Source organism: Pan paniscus, chromosome 13 (genome assembly GCF_029289425.2).
Source record: "Pan paniscus chromosome 13, NHGRI_mPanPan1-v2.0_pri, whole genome shotgun sequence".
Taxonomy (NCBI): domain Eukaryota; kingdom Metazoa; phylum Chordata; class Mammalia; order Primates; family Hominidae; genus Pan; species Pan paniscus.
The window spans coordinates 28,767,815-28,788,372 of NC_073262.2; the positions used below are offsets into that span (position 1 = coordinate 28,767,815).

Sequence of the window (20,558 nt, forward strand, 5' to 3'; positions counted from 1 at the left end):
TCAACTGCCTTGCCCATCTCCATTCATTGTATTCATCTGGCAAAATCCAAACCCTGGTTAAATAAAATTCAATATCAACCTCAAGCCTGTTCCTATGAAGCTGAACAAATGTGAAGGAAAACATTATGACTGGTCTTACTTCAAATTCATGAGCACTACATTTAAGAGGAGAGCCAGAACTCATATTGAATTTCTTAATTCCTCTTGTTCTACCACATGGCTAAATAACTATATGTTGTCCTCACTTCTCAAACTTCCAGCACCTTCTTCCCAACTTTACTCTCAGCAGGATTCTTAACTGCTGCTTCTAATTTCATTGAAAAAAAAATGTAAATATAATTAGGAAACTTTTATACACTTCCCATCATATCTACTTTCCTACAGCATCTGCATCTTATTCTCTGCCTTTTTTAGCTTCTCTGTGTAACCGTAAGTCCTCTCCCTCCATCTGTGCATTACATTTTATTCCCCCCTCACTCATTCCCCAGTCCATTTACTCATTGTGGGCTGAAATGTATTTCCCAAAAATGTGTACTTTGAAGTCCTAACACTTAGTACCTCAGAATGTAATGGTATTTGGAGATAACATCTTTAAAGGGTTAATTAAATGCAATGTGGTCTTTAGGGTGGGCCCTAATCCAACATTGCAGGTGTTCATATAGGAAGAGATTATGAAACAGACAGAGAGAGGCACCTGACTCATGTACCAAGGGGCGACCATGTGAGGATAATGAGAAGACAGTCATCTGCAAGCCAAGAAGAGAAGCCTAAGAAGAAGCAAAACATGCCTACACTTGACCTTGAACTTTTGGCCTCCAGAAGGTTGAGAAAATAAATTCCTGTTGTTTAAGCCACCCAGTCTGTGGTATGTGCGATGGCAGCCCTAGGAAATGAATACACTAGGTCGGACGGTCTCACTGTCTTTTCTGCAATACCAATCATTTCTCTCTCAATAGAAGTTTCTCATCAGTATACAAATATATCTTTATTTCCTCTGTCTTATACAAAGAAAAATTATCTCTTGATCACACATTCCTTCCTGCTACTACCTCATTCTTTCACCATTTTCCATATAATTCTGCTTCTAACTTTTACCCTCTCTTTCTTTCTTGAATATACTCCAACCAGGCTTCCCTTCTGTTTCTCTTCTTTAGACCATCACTCCACGGGAAAAGTGCTCCTTATCTAACAAACTCCTCAGTAAGTTCTTTAGTTATTTTCAATAACAATCTCCATGTTGTTATAGTACTCAATATTTATTTGTTATCCTATTTGGCCTATAAACACCATTTAATAGGGGAAGGATAAGTCATCTCCCCTCCCCCCATTTTCACTGCTTAACTCCAGACTTACATGTACCCAAATGTATACCTGGCATTTATGCTTGGCTAATAAGTTTTCCTAAATTCCACCTGTCCAAAATAGCACTCCCTTTTAAACTACTTGTCCATTTATCTCTACCTTAATACATGACAATTCCATTCTTCCAGTGATATGGTTTGACTCTGTGTCCCCATCCAAATCTCACCTTGATTGTAATAATCCCCACGTGTCAAGGGCAGGACCAGGTGGAGGTAACTGGATCCTGGGGGCAGTTTTCCCCATGCTGTTCTCATGATAATGAGTGAGTCTCACAAGATCTGATTGTTTTATAAGTGTCTGCCATTTCCCCTGCTTGCACTCATTCCATCCTGCCGCCCTGTGAAGAAGGTGCCTGGTTCTCCTTTGCATTTTCCCATAATTGTAAGTTTCCTGAGCCCTCCCCAGCAATGCAGAACTGTGAGTCAGTTAAACCTCTTTCCTTTGTAAATCACCCAGCCTCAGGTAGTTCTTTATAGCAGTATCAGAATGAACTAATACATCCAGTAAAATCAAAAGAAAACAAGCAAACAAACAAGTAAACATTTTTCATGTTATCTAGGAGTCCTATTAAAATCCCTTATTGAATCCATCAGCAAATCCTGTCAGCTATATATCTCTTCAAATGCCAGAACCCATCAATTCTGTCACTACCTTCCTCTTCCAATTATTCAAAATCTCTTGGTTGGACTCTCACCACTATTATCTTTGTACTTTCCTCCACTTTATTCTCAATGCCACAGACAGTATCATCATTCTGTGATATAACCCACATTATGTACATCACTGCCCTAAACCCTTTGGTGGCTTCTCATCTTATGTAGGAAAAAAGACAAAGGTCTTTCAAGGCATCCCAACATTTTCTCTGTTCTTTGTTCTTTGTTCCTTGAATACTCCAGACACCTCACACCACAACTTGTGAATTTATTAATTAGGTTACAAATGATACTTTTTCAGAAATTTGCAGGGCTCCCTCTTCCACTCTGCTCTATTATAATCTTATAAACTATCATTTGCTTTATTTCTTTCCTTTCTCCTGCTTTCCTTAACTCCATGAAAGTAGAGATCATGTTCCATTTAGCTTACTGCTATAACACCATGTATAAAACAGTCTCTGGCACATAATAAGCACTCAATAAACATCGTGAACAAATAAGTAAATAGATTTACTAATATGAATGATACATTCCCTGATCTTTTGCAACATGCTTACATAATCAATAGACTCTTTGCCCCCTTTTATTGCCAGAATTTCCTCAACAGTTAAATCTTCTCTCCTGGGCTTCAATGACACAGTTGTATGGAAATTTACTTGGATATTCTGATCCCTGGGCAGACCTAGGATTCTCAGAGAGTTAACATCTGATAGGGCAACTTTTGACTAATAGGAGATGGTTTCTGGTGGATAAAAGCTCTATTTTCCATTCCATGAACCTTCTAAACCTCATTTGACACAGTAACTCAAAGTGTCCTCAGCATAATCAAACTGTAGTTGCTCATGATGGCAACTCATTGGTAATGGAATCTTGCATTGGCTTCACCTCCTTCCTTAGGGTCTCTTTCTAAAGTAAACTGCCTGTATACATGCATTTTTCTCAGATTCTACTTTCTGAAGAGAACCCAGGCTTTGTCAATTTTTCTATAAAGCTAAGTTCCAAAATATCCCCTAGAGTACAATAGGTACTTAATAAATATTTAAAGGATATCTAGGTATTTTATTCTCTTTGAAGCAATTGTGAATGGGAGTACACTCATGATTTGGCTCTCTGTTTGTCTGTTATTGGTGTATAAGAATGCTTGTGATTTTTGCACATTGATTTTGTATCCTGAGACTTTGCTGAAGTTGCTTATCAGCTTAAGGAGATTTTGGGCTGAGACGATGGGGTTTTCTAGATACACAATCATGTCATCTGCAAACAGGGACAATTTGACTTCCTCTTTTCCTAATTGAATACCTTTTATTTTATTCTCCTGACTGATTGCCATGGCCAGAACTTCCAACACTATGTTGAATAGGAGTGGTGAGAGAGGGCATCCCTGTCTTGTGCCAGTTTTCAAAGGGAATACTTCCAGTTTTTGCCCATTCAGTATGACATTGGCTGTGGGTTTGTCATAAATAGCTCTTATTATTTTTAGATAGATCCCATAAATACCTAATTTATTGAGAGTTTTTAGCATGACGGGCTATCGAATTTTGTCAAAGGCCTTTTCTGCATCTATGGAGATAATCATGTAGTTTTTGTGTTTGGTTCTGTTTATATGCTGGATTACGTTTATTGATTTGCATATGTTTAACCAGCCTTGCATCCCAGGGATGAAGCCCACTTGATCATGGTGGATAAGCTTTTTGATGTGCTGCTGGATTCTGTTTGCCAGTATTTTATTGAGGATTTTTGCATCGATGTTCATCAGGAATATTGGTCTAAAATTCTCTTTTTTTGTTGTGTCTCTGCCAGGCTTTAGTATCAGGATGATGCTGGCCTCATAAAATGAGTTAGGGAGGATTCCCTCTTTTTCTATTGATTGGAATAATTTCAGAAGGAATGGTACCAGCTCCTCCCTGTACCTCTGGTAGAATTCAGCTGTGAATCCATCTGGTTCTGGACACAAGGGATGTGAAGGACCTCTTCAAGGAGAACTACAAACCACTGCTCAATGAAATAAGAGAGGACACAAACAAATGGAAGAACATTCCATGCTCATGGATAGGAAGAATCAATATTGTGAAAATGGCCATACTGCCCAAGGTAATTTATAGATTCGATGTCATCACCTTCAAGCTACCAATGACTTTCTTCACAGAATTGGAAAAAACTACTTTAAAGTTCATATGGAACCAAAAAAGAGCACGCATTGCCAAGTCAATCCTAAGCCAAAAGAACAAAGCTGGAGGCATCATGCTACCTAACTTCAAACTATACTACAAGGCTACAGTAACCAAAACAGCATGGTACTGGTACCAAAACAGAGATATGGACCAATGGAACAGAACAGAGCCCTCAGAAATAATGCCACATATCTACAACTATCTGATCTTTGACAAACCTGTCAAAAACAAGAAATGGGGAAAGGATTCCTTATTTAACAAATGGTGCTGGGAAAACTGGCTAGCCCTATGTAGAAAGCTGAAACTGGATCCCTTCCTTACACCTTATACAAAAATTAATTCAAGATGGATTAAAGACTTAAATGTTAGACCTAAAACCGTAAAAACCCTAGAAGAAAACCTGGCAATACCATTCAGGATGTAGGCATGGGCAAGAACTTCATGTCTAAAACACCAAAAGCAATGGCAACAAAAGCCAAAATTGACAAATGGGATCTAATTAAACTAAAGAGCTTCTGCACAGCAAAAGAAACTACCATCAGAGTGAACAGGCAACCTACAGAATGGGAGCAGATTTTTGCAGTCTACTCATCTGACAAAGGGCAAATATCCAGAATCTACAATGAACTCAAACAAATTTACAAGAAAAAAACAAACAAGCCCATCAAAAATTGGGCAAAGGATATGAACAGACACTTCTCAAAAGAAGACATTTATGCAGCCAAAAGACATGTGAAAAAATGCTCATCATCACTGCCCATCAGAGAAATGCAAATCAAAACCACAATGAGATATCATCTCACACCAGTTAGAATGGTGATCATTAAAAAGTCAGGAAATAACAGGTGCTGGAGAGGATGTGGAGAAATAGGAACACTTTTACACTGTTGATGGGACTGTAAACTAGTTCAACCATTGTGGAAGTCAGTGTGGCGATTCCTTAGGGATCTAGAACTAGAAATACCATTTGACCCAGCCATCCCACTACTGGGTATATACCCAAAGGAATATAAATCATGCTGCTATAAAGACACATGCACATGTATGTTTATTGCGGCACTACTCACAATAGCAAAGACTTGGAAACAACCCAAATGTCCAACCATGATAGACTGGATTAAGAAAATGTGGCACATATACACCATGGAATACTAGGCAGCCATAGAAAAGGATGAGTTTATGTCCTTTGTGGGGACATGGATGAAGCTGGAAACCATTATTCTCAGCAAACTATCACAAGGACAAAAAACCAAACACCACATGTTCTCACTCATATGTGAGAATTGAACAATGAGAACACATGGACACAGGAAGGGGAACATCACACACTGGGGACTGTTGGAGGGTGATGGGGGGGGAGGGATAGCATTAGGAGATATGCCTAATGCGAAATGACGAGTTAATGGGTGCAGCATGCCAACATGGCACATGCATACATATGTAACAAACCTGCACATTGTGCACAGATAACCTAGAACTTAAAGTATAATTAAAAAGTCAGGAAACAACAGGTGTTGGAGAGGATGTGGAGAAATAGGAACACTTTTACACTGTTGGTGGGACTGTAAACTAGTTCAACCATTGTGGAAGACGGTGTGGCGATTCCTCAGGGATCTAGAACTAGAAATACCATTTGACCCAGCCATCCCATTACTGGGTATATACCCAAAGGATTATAAATCATGCTGCTATAAAGACACATGCACAAGGATGTTTATTGCAGCACTATTCACAATAGCAAAGACTTGGAACCAACCCAAATGTCCAACAGTGATAGACTGGATTAAGAAAATGTGGCACATATACACCATGGAATACTATGCAGCCATAAAAAATGATGAGTTCATGTCCTTTGTTGGGACATGGATGAAGCTGGAAACTATCATTCTCAGCAAACTATTGCAAGGACAAAAAACCAAACACTGTATGTTCTCACTCATAGGTGGGAAGTGAACAATGAGAACACATGGACACAGGAAGGGGAACATCACACACCAGGGACTGTTGTGGGGTGGTGGGAGGGGGAGGGATAGCATTAGGAGATATACCTAATGCTAAATGATGAGTTAATGGGTGCAGCACACCAACATGGCACATGCATACATATGTAACAAACCTGCACGTTGTGCACATGTACCCCAAAACTTAAACTATAATAATCATAAAAAAGTATAATAAAAAATATATATAAAAAAATTTACAGGATAAATGATTGGACAGTTCACTATAACAGCAAGTACCTTTATTATTCATTTTTAGATAAGTCTTGTAAGATGAAATTGATCTCATGTATATTATCTTCTACCATTTCCTTTATAACTGTATATCAAATCCCAGAAACAAAATGTCCAAAGAGACCACAAGAAACCATACCCTTTTTAATCTTTTTCTCCAAATTGGCTAAAAGAATTATGGAATGTTTATAATCAAAGCTTTAAAATACCTCCTATTTTAATGGAACAAAAGATAAATTACAGTATGAAGAATTTCACTAGTGCTTTGTACTAAAACCTACTCTACTGGAAGATTAATGACATCCTGCAGTTTAACTCTAACACACCAGAAACTCTTTTAATTTGCACTTTAAATAAGTTTTCTTCCTTCAGAACAATGTTTATAGTTATTACATTTCTACAAACTGCTCAATAGGTAAATTCAAACCAAATAGTAGAAATGAGAAATAAATGACTTCATATATCTTGGCAAAAAGTAAGTTATGGGATCATTGTTAGAATGGTTTATAGTGCCTCTTATTCCACATTTATTTTCTTTTCTCAGCAGTAAAAAGGAAAATCCTTATTCCTCAAAGTATTTCTGGCTGGCAGCTGCTGAGGTGAGGATCATGATTTCCTGACTCTAGCTTGGTTAGATTCAGCTTATACTATAGACATAGAAATATTGGTACAGCAATTAAGTGCACAAAACAATCAGCAAATGTCCTTAAACACAACCCATCTTCTGCCCTCAATCCATCTTGATACCCTTTGCAATTTCATGAGTTTCTCATGAACTTCCTGCTATAAGTTTCTAGAATCACATGTTTAAAGGAAAAGCCATCTATTTGGATTCACCTTTCTTGTATTCAAAATAAATTTAATAAGTATGCAAACATGAATTCTTGTATTTTTGGATTAGCTTTTGCAATAGCAGTTGTTTTCACTTGGCTTCTTGGGATTGAGAATGGAAGAGAGAAAACAGGTTACTCTTCTGGATACACAAGGGTAATGACTGAGGTCGCCTGTCAAATTCTCCTGTGAAAATGTTACTGGCATTTTGACAAATGTTTTACATCTTACTTTTCATTTAGATAATAGTTATATGATAAACTCAGTGCCTATGAATATTTTAGCTGTTACCATCTCATAGACAATATAAACAGGTAAAGAAAAAAGGTGGCTACAAAACCTTGGGTAAAACTGAAGGTAATTACTGAGGATTCTCAGTAAATGAGTCCTTCTGTAGCCTCCCCCAGGGTTTCTTAACGCCTAGATTATGCTTATTTGAACTTTCTAATATTTAGAAAGTCAATTTTCCATTCAGGAGGTTCCCCAATCCTGAATATCTAGTATTTTGTCGTTGTTTTAGGAATGAGGAGCAGTGGAAATTAAAATTATATTTACCCTTAAAATAGTTCCCAAGGCAAGTTTGCTTATGATGTACTTCGAAATTGTATACAAATTAAGTGAGCCTATATTTTAGATAATCTTTTCTTTCAATTGTATACAATGAACAGTAAAGTATCTTGCAAATCGTGAATATCAAATTAGATATCACAAGGGAGCAGACCCATTTACATAGTCCAGTGATTGTATTTAATAAATGATTAAGAAGTACTTGATTGTAATGAAAAATAAAAGGTATCTTTGAAAATGTTTAGAAATATCAGTACAACATATTGATAAAACAATAACTTGTAGAGCTTTTTTGTTTTCAATGCACTTTTCCATATATTAATACTTTTGAGCCTTCCAGTGATTCAGAAAGCTAGGACAAATATACTTATCCCCAACACACAAACTAAAGAAGCAAGGTAGCTCAGACCTGTTGACCAACTTGCTCAAGGCACGCCGTTTTCAAGTTACTCAATCTAAGTGTAGACTTGAGATATATGTGAATTTTTAAATAAACCAAATGCAAAGAATTTGTTTCCTCAAAAATACCCCAAACAAAAACACGCCATATTACCAGTAATTATTATCACATTATAATTTTTAATCATGAATGATAAAACAGCACAATTAATCAATTCTTAAGAGAATAATGTAGGCTAGATTGTCTGAGTTAGTGAAAACTGTTGTTATTTTCTACCAAATATCTATTGCTATTATTCTCAAAACCTCATCAAATTCCTTTCAAGTCCAAACTATACACAAAGTATAGTAGTCAATTTAAATAGTGTAGTCTTAGCAATACACAGGCCTGAGTACAAAAAGAGATATAACTTTATCTATATGTAGGCGAAGGTTTTCTTGACATTCTCATTTCAATGAGAAGCTGAAAATTTTCAACTTTTAATTCAAGTTTATGAAATCACTCCTACTATTAAATTTAGTTTATTGAGATTTTTAAATTCAACCAATCAAATATTCTTTCTCTCTCCTTCCTCCATTCTCCCTTTGGGCAGTTAAGTTTCTAGAAGCTTACCTTTCACCTGGATTGAGCAAAGGACCATTTCTTTGCATGGCATCCTCGGCCACACTGATTTATGTTTCATTAGTAGCTGCTGTCTCTTATCCTGGTAATCACAATGTCACCAAAACTCCAGGGGTTCAGTATAGGTCCTGCTGCTTGTGGCATGAATGTCAATCACTGAGACAAGGAGTATTGTCAGGGAAGAAGGCTTTAATCTGGTGCTGCAGCCAAAGATAACAGGAGATAAAGTAGCAAATCTATCTTCTACCCAACTAAAATGGTGGGGTTTATATGGCAGGAAAGGTGGAAAAACAGGAATTAGGGAGTGGTAAGGAAGCAGTCATGATGGATAGGGGGAGCTGGTGTCTCACTTTCTGGACACGGTAATCTGATGAGCTTTAGTTTCTTCACTGAGGGCAGTTTCCTGAGGAAGTCAGATGAGACCAATGTAAGTTTCAAGTTTTAAAACAAGGGAAGGTCAATTTCTATGTCTATTCAAAAAACCATAAATATTATTTGTATGAGACAATTGGGCCAGTTTCAATAGTGTGCAACCATTTGTTGGTGCGATTCCCAGCTTTGCTATAGCCTCTATTCGAGCAGTCTATATTCACATCATCTAAATCCTAGCTCTCAGCCTCTTCTAGTTTCAAGTATTTCTGAGGAAAATACATTAAAAAATTAACTATCTCTAAGGTAGGCAGAAGGGAAATGTACTCTCTAAATACTCTCTAAGTAGGACACTCTAAGACGCTCTAAGGGGACATTGAATGGAGAGAAGGGAAGAGAACTCAATTAAAGCCCCAACACATCATCCTCCTTCATGTATTCTATTTCCTCTGTTTGTTCAGAAATTGATTTTATCTGTTGATTAGTAGTGCAATAACTCTTACATTCCTTTTTAAACAAATGTTTACTGAATCCAGGAAAAATTCAGACGCTATGCTAGATTTTTGGTTCCAACATGAAGACCACACAGTCTGTGTTTAATGTGCTCACAATTTTATCATAGGTGACCACATAAACAGATAATTAGGGTGTAATCAATAAAAGACTGTAATAATGAATAGAGTAATGTGAAGAGAGTGTTCCACTGGAAAGATCTTTAAAAGTTTCATAGAGTCAGTTATCTAATTTTGCTCAAAAGAATTGAATAGAAATTTCAAAGGTGTGTCAGGGTAAAGTGAGAGAAATCATTACTGAGACTATTGGACAAGGTTGCCATTGTGTCATTAGAATTTCTGTGTACCCAGAGGAACTTTTGTACTTTATCAGGGACACAGTACAATTTTACTTGAGCACAAGAAGTCTCAAATTAGAAATAAATTAATGAGAAAATTACTGTAATTTATCCTTAACCACCATTTTTAATACTTTGAATTTCTCTGCTAACACAAACTGATCAATTGTTTGACTCTGTTACGGAATTAATTGCTAATTCAGTCAAATTGGTAATCAGATTAATTGGCTGGTTAAATCAATTGTCATTGTCAAGTTGGGTGAGACAGAAAAGATTCAATTGTATAATTTATTATAAAGGCAGGAGCTTGCTCTCAAATTTTATGTTTCTTATTTAAGTAATATCTATAGATTTTTTAAAAACTTGTTTACTTTTTTTGCATAGTACTTGTAATTGAGCTTTTACAATATTGTGATGTAAGTGTTTTTGAGTCCATTTTACTGATAGAAATAATGAGGTATATCAGGGTTAAGTGATTGTTGACTATATTACTGTACTGCTAATAAATGGCAGATTTAGGACTTGAACCGAAGGGCTGCTGACTCTAAATTTAGTAGTTTTTTTTCTAGAAATAGAGAGGAATGAAATATTGGGTATAGAAATTTTAAAAGTCATCAGTAATTAAAAGGTATACTAAGTCATGAGGAATTTTTATTTCACCACAGAAACATTTTCCTTCCTTAACGTTAGGGCGGGATAGTATTTTTTGCAGTACACTTGAGAAATGGTTAAGTCTGATGGATGACCTGGCACATTATTGGAAATAAAGTACCATCAAGAAAAACGTGTGTTACCAATCATTATCCTGAAGCTTTTCTAGAATTAATTGGACAAATACTTACAGGATCTCATGTGAGCTTCACTGTAATGTTGGCAAGGTGATACATAATTCTAAAGCCCATGTTTTTTTTTCTGTTTGGCCAGTTGAGCGAAGATTCTTATTTAAGTGTCCACAGCATGATTGGTACTATTGGAAATGGAAACAATGAAAGATTCATTTTTTAATTCAAAATGTTACCTTCCTTTCTTTTTCCTTCCTATCTTCTTTTCTTTCTGCATAAGCACTCATTGAACATCACACTGTACCAGGCACTACTGCAGGAGTGTGAACAGTAAACAATGTCTAAAAGATGCTCTAGCTCCTGGCAAAGCTCACAGTCTAGTGATGGAGATGGAATTCCCACTCATGAAACAATTGAGTAATTATATTCTGAACAGTAAATTATTAGCTAGAATTATACAGTTATATTGATAAGAAAAATAGTTGATCAGTTTAATTCATTAATTGAATTTGAGCAGAACTCACAGTTCAAACCCCTAGGGATGAGCAAGAGAAGTAAACCTTGTGGAAACTATGATACATTGGAGATTATATGTTCTGACTAAAAGGTTCAACAGCCTCTGTGGTTTTTTCTTGTTTGATTGTTTGTTTGTTGTTTTTTAAGGGGCTTTCCAGTAAAAACCAGAAAGCCTGCTAAACAAATTCTAAAAGAGCTGTAACACTTAGCCCCTGTGCTTTGGAAGAATATTGCTAAGTAGAAATTCAAACTGTGCACTGTCAAATTAGCCCCTCTCCCTCTTTTTTTCCTAGAAATCTGGAATTTAAAATTATTTTCTGAACTCTCTTATTTTTTAAAGATGGTAAGTAAAATAGACTTTGGAAAAAGATTATGTGGGACAAACAAAACAATCATGACCATGAGTTTGCAAACTCTATGTTTTTAAATTACAAAAGTGTAGGATTACCAAATGTGATAACATTTTTTGCAAGACAACTTATAACAAGTTTGATCAGAATTGGATTTGTCTCTATGCATAGGAAAGAATGCTAAGCTACAAATTGAGAAGTACAACAGTAAAGAGAAGAGCAGAGGGGACAGGAGTGGAGGGGGTAAAAGATAAGGGAAGGAAAGAAGGGAAAAATAATCCCTTTGTTCACAAATGCTGTCTTTGTGATGGCTTCATTTTTGCCCTCAAATTTATTAAAGGAGAAAAAAATTGTGTGTGTGTGGGTGTTTTTTTTTTTTAAGGAATCAATTACAGAAATACTATCAAATTGCATTTTCTCGTGAGTGGTTAACAGATGTTTCCACAAGTTAGTGAGTTTACTTAATTGTCAGAGGCTGGACATTTGTGTATAAAATCTCTCTTTAGTCAAAAAGAAGCAAATTAGAGAAATATCTTACCAGTGTAAATATTTCAGACTGTAATAAACTCCATAATGCCATAGCACATAATACTTGGCCAGAACACATTAACTTGTTCCCTCCAATTTCAATGGCCGTAGTATTTTCCTTTTTTAATTTGTAAAAACAAATCACACATAGCAAAAAATTTTTCCTAAATGTAGAAATCTACTAAAACTCTAACCTTTTAGCATGTGAACCTCATTTCTAAGTAGATAAATGACAGACTATTAACTCTGCTTTCTACTTCCTTTGAGTCATGACTTGACTTTCAAAACATTTGGTCAACCAGACTCAAAGTCTCCTTGCAGAAGAAACATTGAGAAATCATGTACTTCTCTCCTTTTACAATTCCCCTTCAGGGCAGAGCAATACAAGTGACCCTGGCTTTTGACAAACCTTAGCCGAACAAAATGTAACAAGCCCTGTCTGTTTTGAGCAGAATTTTCTATTCTGACAGATACAGCTCAGGAGCATTTGATGTCTGCTTGCTGGTCATAGATAATGGTGCATCTTGGGACCATTGTCATTCTTGTCAATAAAAAGGCCTGGGGGGACATGCAACAAAGCTACCTTTTGATTCACCGTTTTTCTTTCCTTCACAGGACATTTGTAAGCCTGTGGTCAGCTAGGTCATTTTATTTTATCCTGATGTGCCTTGATAATAGCATCATGTCTACAAAAAATTTGACAGGCCATCGATGTTTGTTTCTCTGACTCCTATGTTGTTTTTCAGTCCTCAATGTCAAACATACTTTGAAAGCTACTGAATACGTTGGTTGGGACAGTATTTGACAAGATATTTCTTCTTTGATAAAATTAAGCTCATGGGGGTTGATCTTTGAATTTAAGGTAATTTTTTGAGCAATGAAAGACACTCTGTCATTCTACTGCTGGCACACAAGAAATGTTTGAAAAACTGGAAATTCTATTTAATTTAGCTAAACAATATTTTTAAATATGAGTTTTGGAGACTGGAACAAGAACAAACTGCTAAGTGCAAAATGGACAAATTATGACTGTTATCACATTAAAATGAGATCTAACCTCATATTTATTGAATTCTGGTACAATTATGAGTAATATAATGTGCATGAATGTCTATATATGAAAGGAGGAGTTTACATAAAAGTCAGTCTTCGAGAAAAGGCTGGCTATTGTTTCTATTCTTAAAAACCAGTTGGAAGTATATGTTAAGAAATTATACTGAGGCTGCAGGACTACTTGAGGCCAGGAGTTCAAGATCAGCCTGAGCAACATGGCAAAACTGTATTTCTACAATTTCTTTTTTAATTAGTTGGGTGTGGTGGCATGCACCTGTACTCCTAGCTACTTAGGAGACTGAGGTATGAACATTGCTTGATCTCAGGAGTTGGAGGCTGCAGTAAGCTCTGATTGTACCACTGCACATTAGCCTTGGTGACAGAATAAGATACTGTCTCCAAAAAATATACACAAACATATATATATATATATATATATATACACACACACACACACATATATATGTACATACACATACACAAACATATAAAGAAATATATAGGAATAATATGTTATGAAGTAATGAAAAATATCATTGAATATATTTTGAATGTCAAAGGGAATATGCATATCACAATGACATCCTTAAGGATAATACTGTACCATAAGGTTTTAAAGGGGTTTTTACATGTTGTATCTGGTCAGATTGTCTGGAATGTCATTTCTCCCACTTTGTAGATAAGTAAACAAATGCTTAGAAAATGTGTGTGAATTTTTTTATTGGCAAAAAGAAATTGACAAGTAGTTTGTATCAACTCCAAGAGTCTTTCCATCTCAACACAATAATATGTGCCAAGTCCTTTGCACAGACTAAGAGCTCAATTAATGTCAGTTAGCATTATGAGAATTGGCTAGCATATATTGAAAATTCCTATAGCTTACTGAATTATTTCAAATCTTCTTCTGGGAAAGAGAATATTTTTCTTAAATGTAATGAGAAAAATTATTCATGTACACAACAGTAATTTTTAGCATAATCATATCAAGATATTCTAGTATAATCATTAAAATCAAATCTGAAAAATTATTAGGTTGGAATAAATATTTGTTTATATATCTGATGGAGGACTATAATTATTGATAATGACTTCAAATAATAATTGATTCTTAGTCATTACATGGTATTGTGGTCTTTTGATATTAACCAGGAAAGTCTACCTAGAAGTTAAATACATATTTACAATTAGCATAAAATGGAATTAAATATATAACCTTTCCAAATATAAGTCTTTTTTTTATTTTTCGGCCTGATACCTTATGCTACTTTGTCCTAATCTAGGCTATCAAATCTCGCAAATCATCATATTCTACAGAAAGGTCCTTTCATGTCTTCGTCTGAGTACTGATCTAAGCTGTTATGTGAATAGTACATGCAGAAAGAACCACTAGAAGGGAGTAGACAGACACTAGTTGGAAAATAGATAATGATCTCACAAGCTAGCAGAGAAAAGCAATTTGTAATTGGAACAATAGAATATTTGTAAATGGAAGGAACAGAATCATCAGAATTTCACCTTGTCAGTGGGGCAAAATTAGTTATGGACTGAAGACTTCTCTGGGCTTGCCCTAAAAACTCAAAATCAAGCATCAAAAGAATCCACCTTACTCCAAGAACTTAACTGTGTGACAGAAGAGAAGCAAATACTTTTTTTAAATATGCAAGGAAATCCAGTAACCAACAATGTAAATTTTTAAATGTGTTGGCTTATGTCAGGAATGCAAGGTAGATTTAACATTCACAACTCATTTAATTATTTTACTATATAACAGATTAAAAGCATAAAAAGAGCATATAATTATGTACAAAAAAGAAATTTCACAAAATTCAGCACACATTCATAATAACAACTTGCAGCAAACTAAGAATTCAAGAAAATTTCTCAATCTAAAAAAAGATAGTTTATGGCTGGGCACAGTGGCTCATGCCTATAATCTCAGCACTTTGAGAGGCTGAGGAGAGCAGATCTTCTGAGGTCAGGAGTTCCAGACCAGCCTGGCCAACACAGCAAAGCCCCATCTCTACTAAAAAACACACAAAAAATTCCAGGCGTGGTGGCATGCACCTGTAGTCCAAGCTACTCAGGAGGCTGAGGTGGGAGAATGGCTTGAACCTGGAAGGTGGAGGTTGCAGTGAGCCAAGATAGCACTGCTGCACTCCAGCCTGGGAGACAGAGCAAGACCTTGTGTTAAAAAAACAAAAGATAATTTATGAGTAGTCTATAGCTAATGATAAAAAACTGAAAGCTTCTACTTTAAATTCAGGAACAAAAAAGATGATTAGTCTTACTACTTTTATCCAACATTTTACCAGAAGTCCTAGTCAATGCGATGAAATTGGGTAAAAAAATTACAAAAGATATGCAGATAGCAACGGAACTAGAACTGATGATATGATTGAACATATAGAAGAGCCTATAGAATGCACAAAAATTCAAATACTAAAATTAATATTAGGTACTTTTAGGGTAACAGTTAAATATAAAATGTTATTGTGACTGGGCGCGGTTGCTCACGTCTGTAATTCCGGCAATTTGGGAGATCGAGAACATCTTGGCCAACATGGGAAAACCCCGTATCTACTAAAAATACAAAAATTAGCTGGGCATGGTGGTGCATGCCTGTAGTCCCAGCTACTTGGGAGTCTGAGGCAGGAGAATGGCTTGAACCTGGGAGGCGGAGTTTGCAGTGGGCCGAGATCACACCATTGCACTCTAGCCTGGAGACAGAGCGAGACTTTGTCAAAAAAAAAAAAAAGTTAGTGTTTTTCCATATTTAACAAATTTGAAATTGAAATTAAAAGTACTATCTTCAATACCATAAAATATTCAATACTTAAGGATAAATATAACAAAATATATGTAAGATCTAAAGGTAACAAAATATATTTAAGTCTCTGAAAATTACATTAATTTGTCGGGAGAAATTTAAAAAGAGCTAAATAGAGAAAGATACTATATTCATCTATCAAAAGAATCAACATTCTTAAGATGTAAGTTATCTGACGATTCAATATAATCCTTATTATTCCCCATGAGGGTTTTGTTTTTATGTAAAAATTGATGAAACAGTTCTAAAAAGCAAATGATCTAGTATAGGCAACATAATTTTGAAAAAAGAACAAAATGGAGTCCTTAGAATACATTTCAAGACATTTTACACTTAGAATACTACATTTTAAGCTAGATAATCAAAAGAATATGATATTGACAAGAAGATAGACATATAGCTCACTGAAACAGAATATATTATTTGACACATTGATGCTCAATTGATTGTTACAGTAATTCAGTGTGACAAATTTAGTTCAATTAGTCCTAATTCTAAATTCACATAATCGTCTCAGTTTTCAAGTCTAGACTAATCTCCCTCATCAGTTCAAAAGCCTTTTGGAACCTGCAAACTGAGAAAGCATTCCCATGTGGGCCTAATTTCAAGCTCTTAGATTTGACTTGCTCCCACTCATCTGAGTCAGTTACTCTTTCCCACTCTGTCTCTCTGTGTCATGAGATATTGTAGATTAATGGGTTAAAAATGTCTTCTAATTTAGAAAGATTCAAGTTTTTATTTTGCTTTCTTGTTTTTCCTGTAGTTTTGGGGTAAGTTTTGAAAGAAGAAAAGGGCAGAAAAAGATATCTCTAACCTATTCATTTATCTTTATTCCTAATCTTGTCTCTCTACAGTCTACAGTATAATTAAATCTAGAGTTAAATATTTCTATCTGTATAGTGGAAGATAGTATCAGGATATTTTTATACTCATTGAAGTTAAGCTGCCCTGGATTTCTCCAAATCATCATACATTCTATTTCTATTTTTTCTTTGAAATAATCACTGTAATAGTCAGGACTTATTGAGAATTTACAGCGTTCTCAATAAGTGGTCTTTAGACTTAACAGAAATTAATTCTTATGATCTTTGGAGGTGAGTAATATTATTATCCTAGCTTAACTGATAAAATAAAAGAAAACTGAGACAAAAAAAAGTTTAAGTGATTTTCCCACCCAAGGTAATAAAGTTCAGAAATAATTGTGTTGTAATTTGAACCCAAGCAGTCTGGCTTAAGAATCTGCATCTTTTAACTATTGTTTTACACAACATCATGGAAATGAAAAGTAAAAACACCTGTGCATATGCATGCACACACACACACACACACACACACACACACAGAGAATTCAATTTTTAATGTGTTCTCTCTTCTTTTCTTTCTATGACATTCCACTTAGAAACAAAAACTGGGATTTACAGGAAACTAGAAAGAAATCAACACAGTATTTGAGTAAATTACATTCGGTGCTATTTGTGTAAATCTTGTCTCTTTAGAATGTAATGATCTATTATGCGGATCTTGAACTCAAAAGGGACATGGAGTTTCCCTAGGAGAGAAGCTAATGCCCAACAGACAAAATTGCTGATGACAGAAAGACAGCCTGTCAGTTCCCCAGTAAATCTGGCTGTCTTGGTTGATTAGACTGGAATATGGTCTTGATGTTCCCAGCAGAGGCTTCTTCTTCCTTACCCCTCTCCCTCCCTCCCTCCCTCCCTCCCTCCCTCCCTTCCTTCTTTCCTTCCTGATAAGGTTTTGCTGTGTCCCCACCAAAATCTCATCTTGAATTGTAGCTCCCATAATTCCCATGTGTTGTGGGAGGGACCTCCTGAGTGATAATTGAATCATGGGGGCAGTTTCCCCCATACTGTTCTTGTGGTAGTGAATAAATCTCACAAGATCAAATGGTTTTATAAGGGGAAACCTCTTTAACTTGGCTCTCATTCTCTCTTGTCTGCCACCATATAAGACATCCCTTTCACCTTCCACCATGATGGGGAGGCCTCACCAGCCACGTGGAACTGTGGAATTAAACCTTTTTTTTTTTTATAAATAAATTACCCAGTCTTGAGTATGTCTTTATCAGCAGCATGAAAACAGACTAATATAGTAAACTGGTGTCAGTAGAGTGAGGTGTTGCTGGAAAGATGTCCAAAAATGTAGAAGCAACTTTGGAACTAGGTAACAGGCAGAGGTTGGAACAGTTTGGAGGGCTCAGAGTAAGACAGGAAAATGTGGGAAAGTTTGGAACTTTCTAGAGACTTGTTGAATGGCTTTGACCAAATTGCTGATAGCAATATGGACAATAAAATCCAGGCTGAGGTAGTTTCAGATGGAGATGAGGAACTTGTTGTGAAATGGAGTAAATGTGCCTCTTGTTACATTTCAGCAAAGAGATGTGGCATTTTGCTCCAGCCCTAGAGATTTGTGGAACTTTGAACTTGGGAGAGATGATTTACAGTATCTGGTGGAAGAAATGTCTAAGTAACAAAGGATTCAAGAGGTGATTTGGGTGCTGTTAAAAGTATTCTGTTTTAAAAGGGAAACAGAGCATAAAAGTTCAGAAAATTTGCAGTCTGACAATGCAATAGAAAAGAAAAACCCATTTTCTAAGGAAAAATTCAAGCTGGCTGCAGAAATTTGCATAATTAATGAAGAGTCAAATATTAATCACTAAGAAAATGGGGAAAATGTCTCCAGGGCATGTCAGAGACCTTTGCAGCAGCCCCTCAGGGCTACAGGCCTAGAAGGAAAAAATGGTTTCATGGGCCAGGCCCAGGGCCCCCCTGTTATGTGGCAGCCTAAAAACTTAGTGCCCTGCTTCCCAGCTCTCTAGCCATGGCTAAAAGGGGCCAAGGTACATCTTGGACTGTGGCTTCTGAGGGTGTAAGCAAGCCCCAAGCCTTGGCAGCTTTCATATGATATTGAGACTGCAGGTGCACAGAGGTCAAGAATTGGGGTTTGGGAACCTCCACCTAGATATTAGAGGATGTATGAAAACGCCTGGATGTCTAGGCAGAAGTTTGCTGCAAGTGCGGGGCCTCATGGAGAACCTCTGCTGAGGCAGTGCGGAAGGGAAATGGGGGACTGAAGACCCTGCACAGAGTCCCCACTGTGGCACTGCCTAGGGTAGCTGTGAGAAAAAGGCCACCATCCTTCAGACCCCAGAATCGTAGATCCACTGACAACTGGCACTGTGCTCCTGGAAAAGCCACAGACACTCAACGCCAGCCCATTTATGGCTTTTAAGCAGCCAGGAGGGTGGCCGTACCCTACAAAGCCACAAGAGCAAAGCTGCCCAAGACCATGGGGATCTACCTTTTGCATCAGTGTGACCTGGGTGTGAGACCGGGAGTCAAAGGACATCATTTTGGAATGTTAAGATTTGACTGCCCCCTGTATTTTGGACTTCCAAGAGGCCTTTAGTCCCTTCATTTTGGCCAATTTCTCCCATTTGGAGTGGGTATATTCATCTAACATTTGTACACCCATTGTATCTAGGAATTAACTAACTTGTTTTTTATTTTAGAGGCTCATAGGCAGAAGGGACTTGCCTGGTCTTAGGTGAGACTTTAGACTGTGGACTTTTGAGTTAATGCTGAAATGAGTTAAGACTTGGGGGACTGTTGGGAAGGCATGATTGGTTTTGAAATGTGAGGACATGAGATTTGGGAGGGGCCAGGGGTGGAATAATATGGTTTGGCTGTGGCCCCAACCAAATGTCTTCTTGAATTATAGCTTCCATAATTCCCATGTGTTGTGGGGGAGGTATCTGGTGGGCAATAATTGAATTATGGGGGTGGTTTCTCCCATACTATTCTTGTAGTAGTGAATAAGTCTTACAAGATCTGGTGGTTTTATAAGGGGAAACCTCTTTTGCTTGGCTCTCATTCTCTTTTGTCTGCTGCCATGTAAGACATGCCTTTCACCTTCTGCCATGATAGTGGGGCTGCCCCAGCCACATGGAGCTGTGAGTCTATTAAGCCTCTTTTTCTTCATAAATTACCCAGTCTTGGGTGTGCTTTATCACCAGCATGAAAATGAACTAATATACTGTTTTCCTTCCAAGTTTGAGTGATTATCTAGCAAATTGTGAGAATAAAGTAGTTAAATAGGCAAAGTGTCTGACCTCATTGATCTGAATTTAATTGTTTAATTAATGAAGTAATTATCCTAAAAAGTGAAAGGTACAGGTACTATGAGAAAGTAAAACAAGTTAGCCAACCCAGTCTTGATAACCAGGCCTGCCTGAGAAAGTAAAACATAAACCAAAATCCTGAAGAGTGCAAAGAAGATTGCCTTTTTGTGAATTTGTGTGAAATTCCTAGAACTAAGCAACTAAGTTCAGTAAAATGTTAAAATAGGCAGCATGTCCTTTAACATAGAGGTTCAGGAAAAAAAAATTAGAATGAATAAACATTATAGCATACTTTACAAAACTTTC

General features: G+C 36.5%; 1 non-coding gene across 1 annotated transcript; it reads right to left on the reverse strand.

Annotated features, from left to right (window-relative positions):
- Positions 1 to 11,501: 11,501 nt before the first annotated feature.
- On the reverse strand, positions 11,502 to 11,563 carry LOC112439144 (U7 small nuclear RNA). The gene has a single exon (XR_003027446.1). It is a non-coding gene; the product is annotated as a U7 small nuclear RNA (small nuclear RNA).
- Positions 11,564 to 20,558: the final 8,995 nt, after the last annotated feature.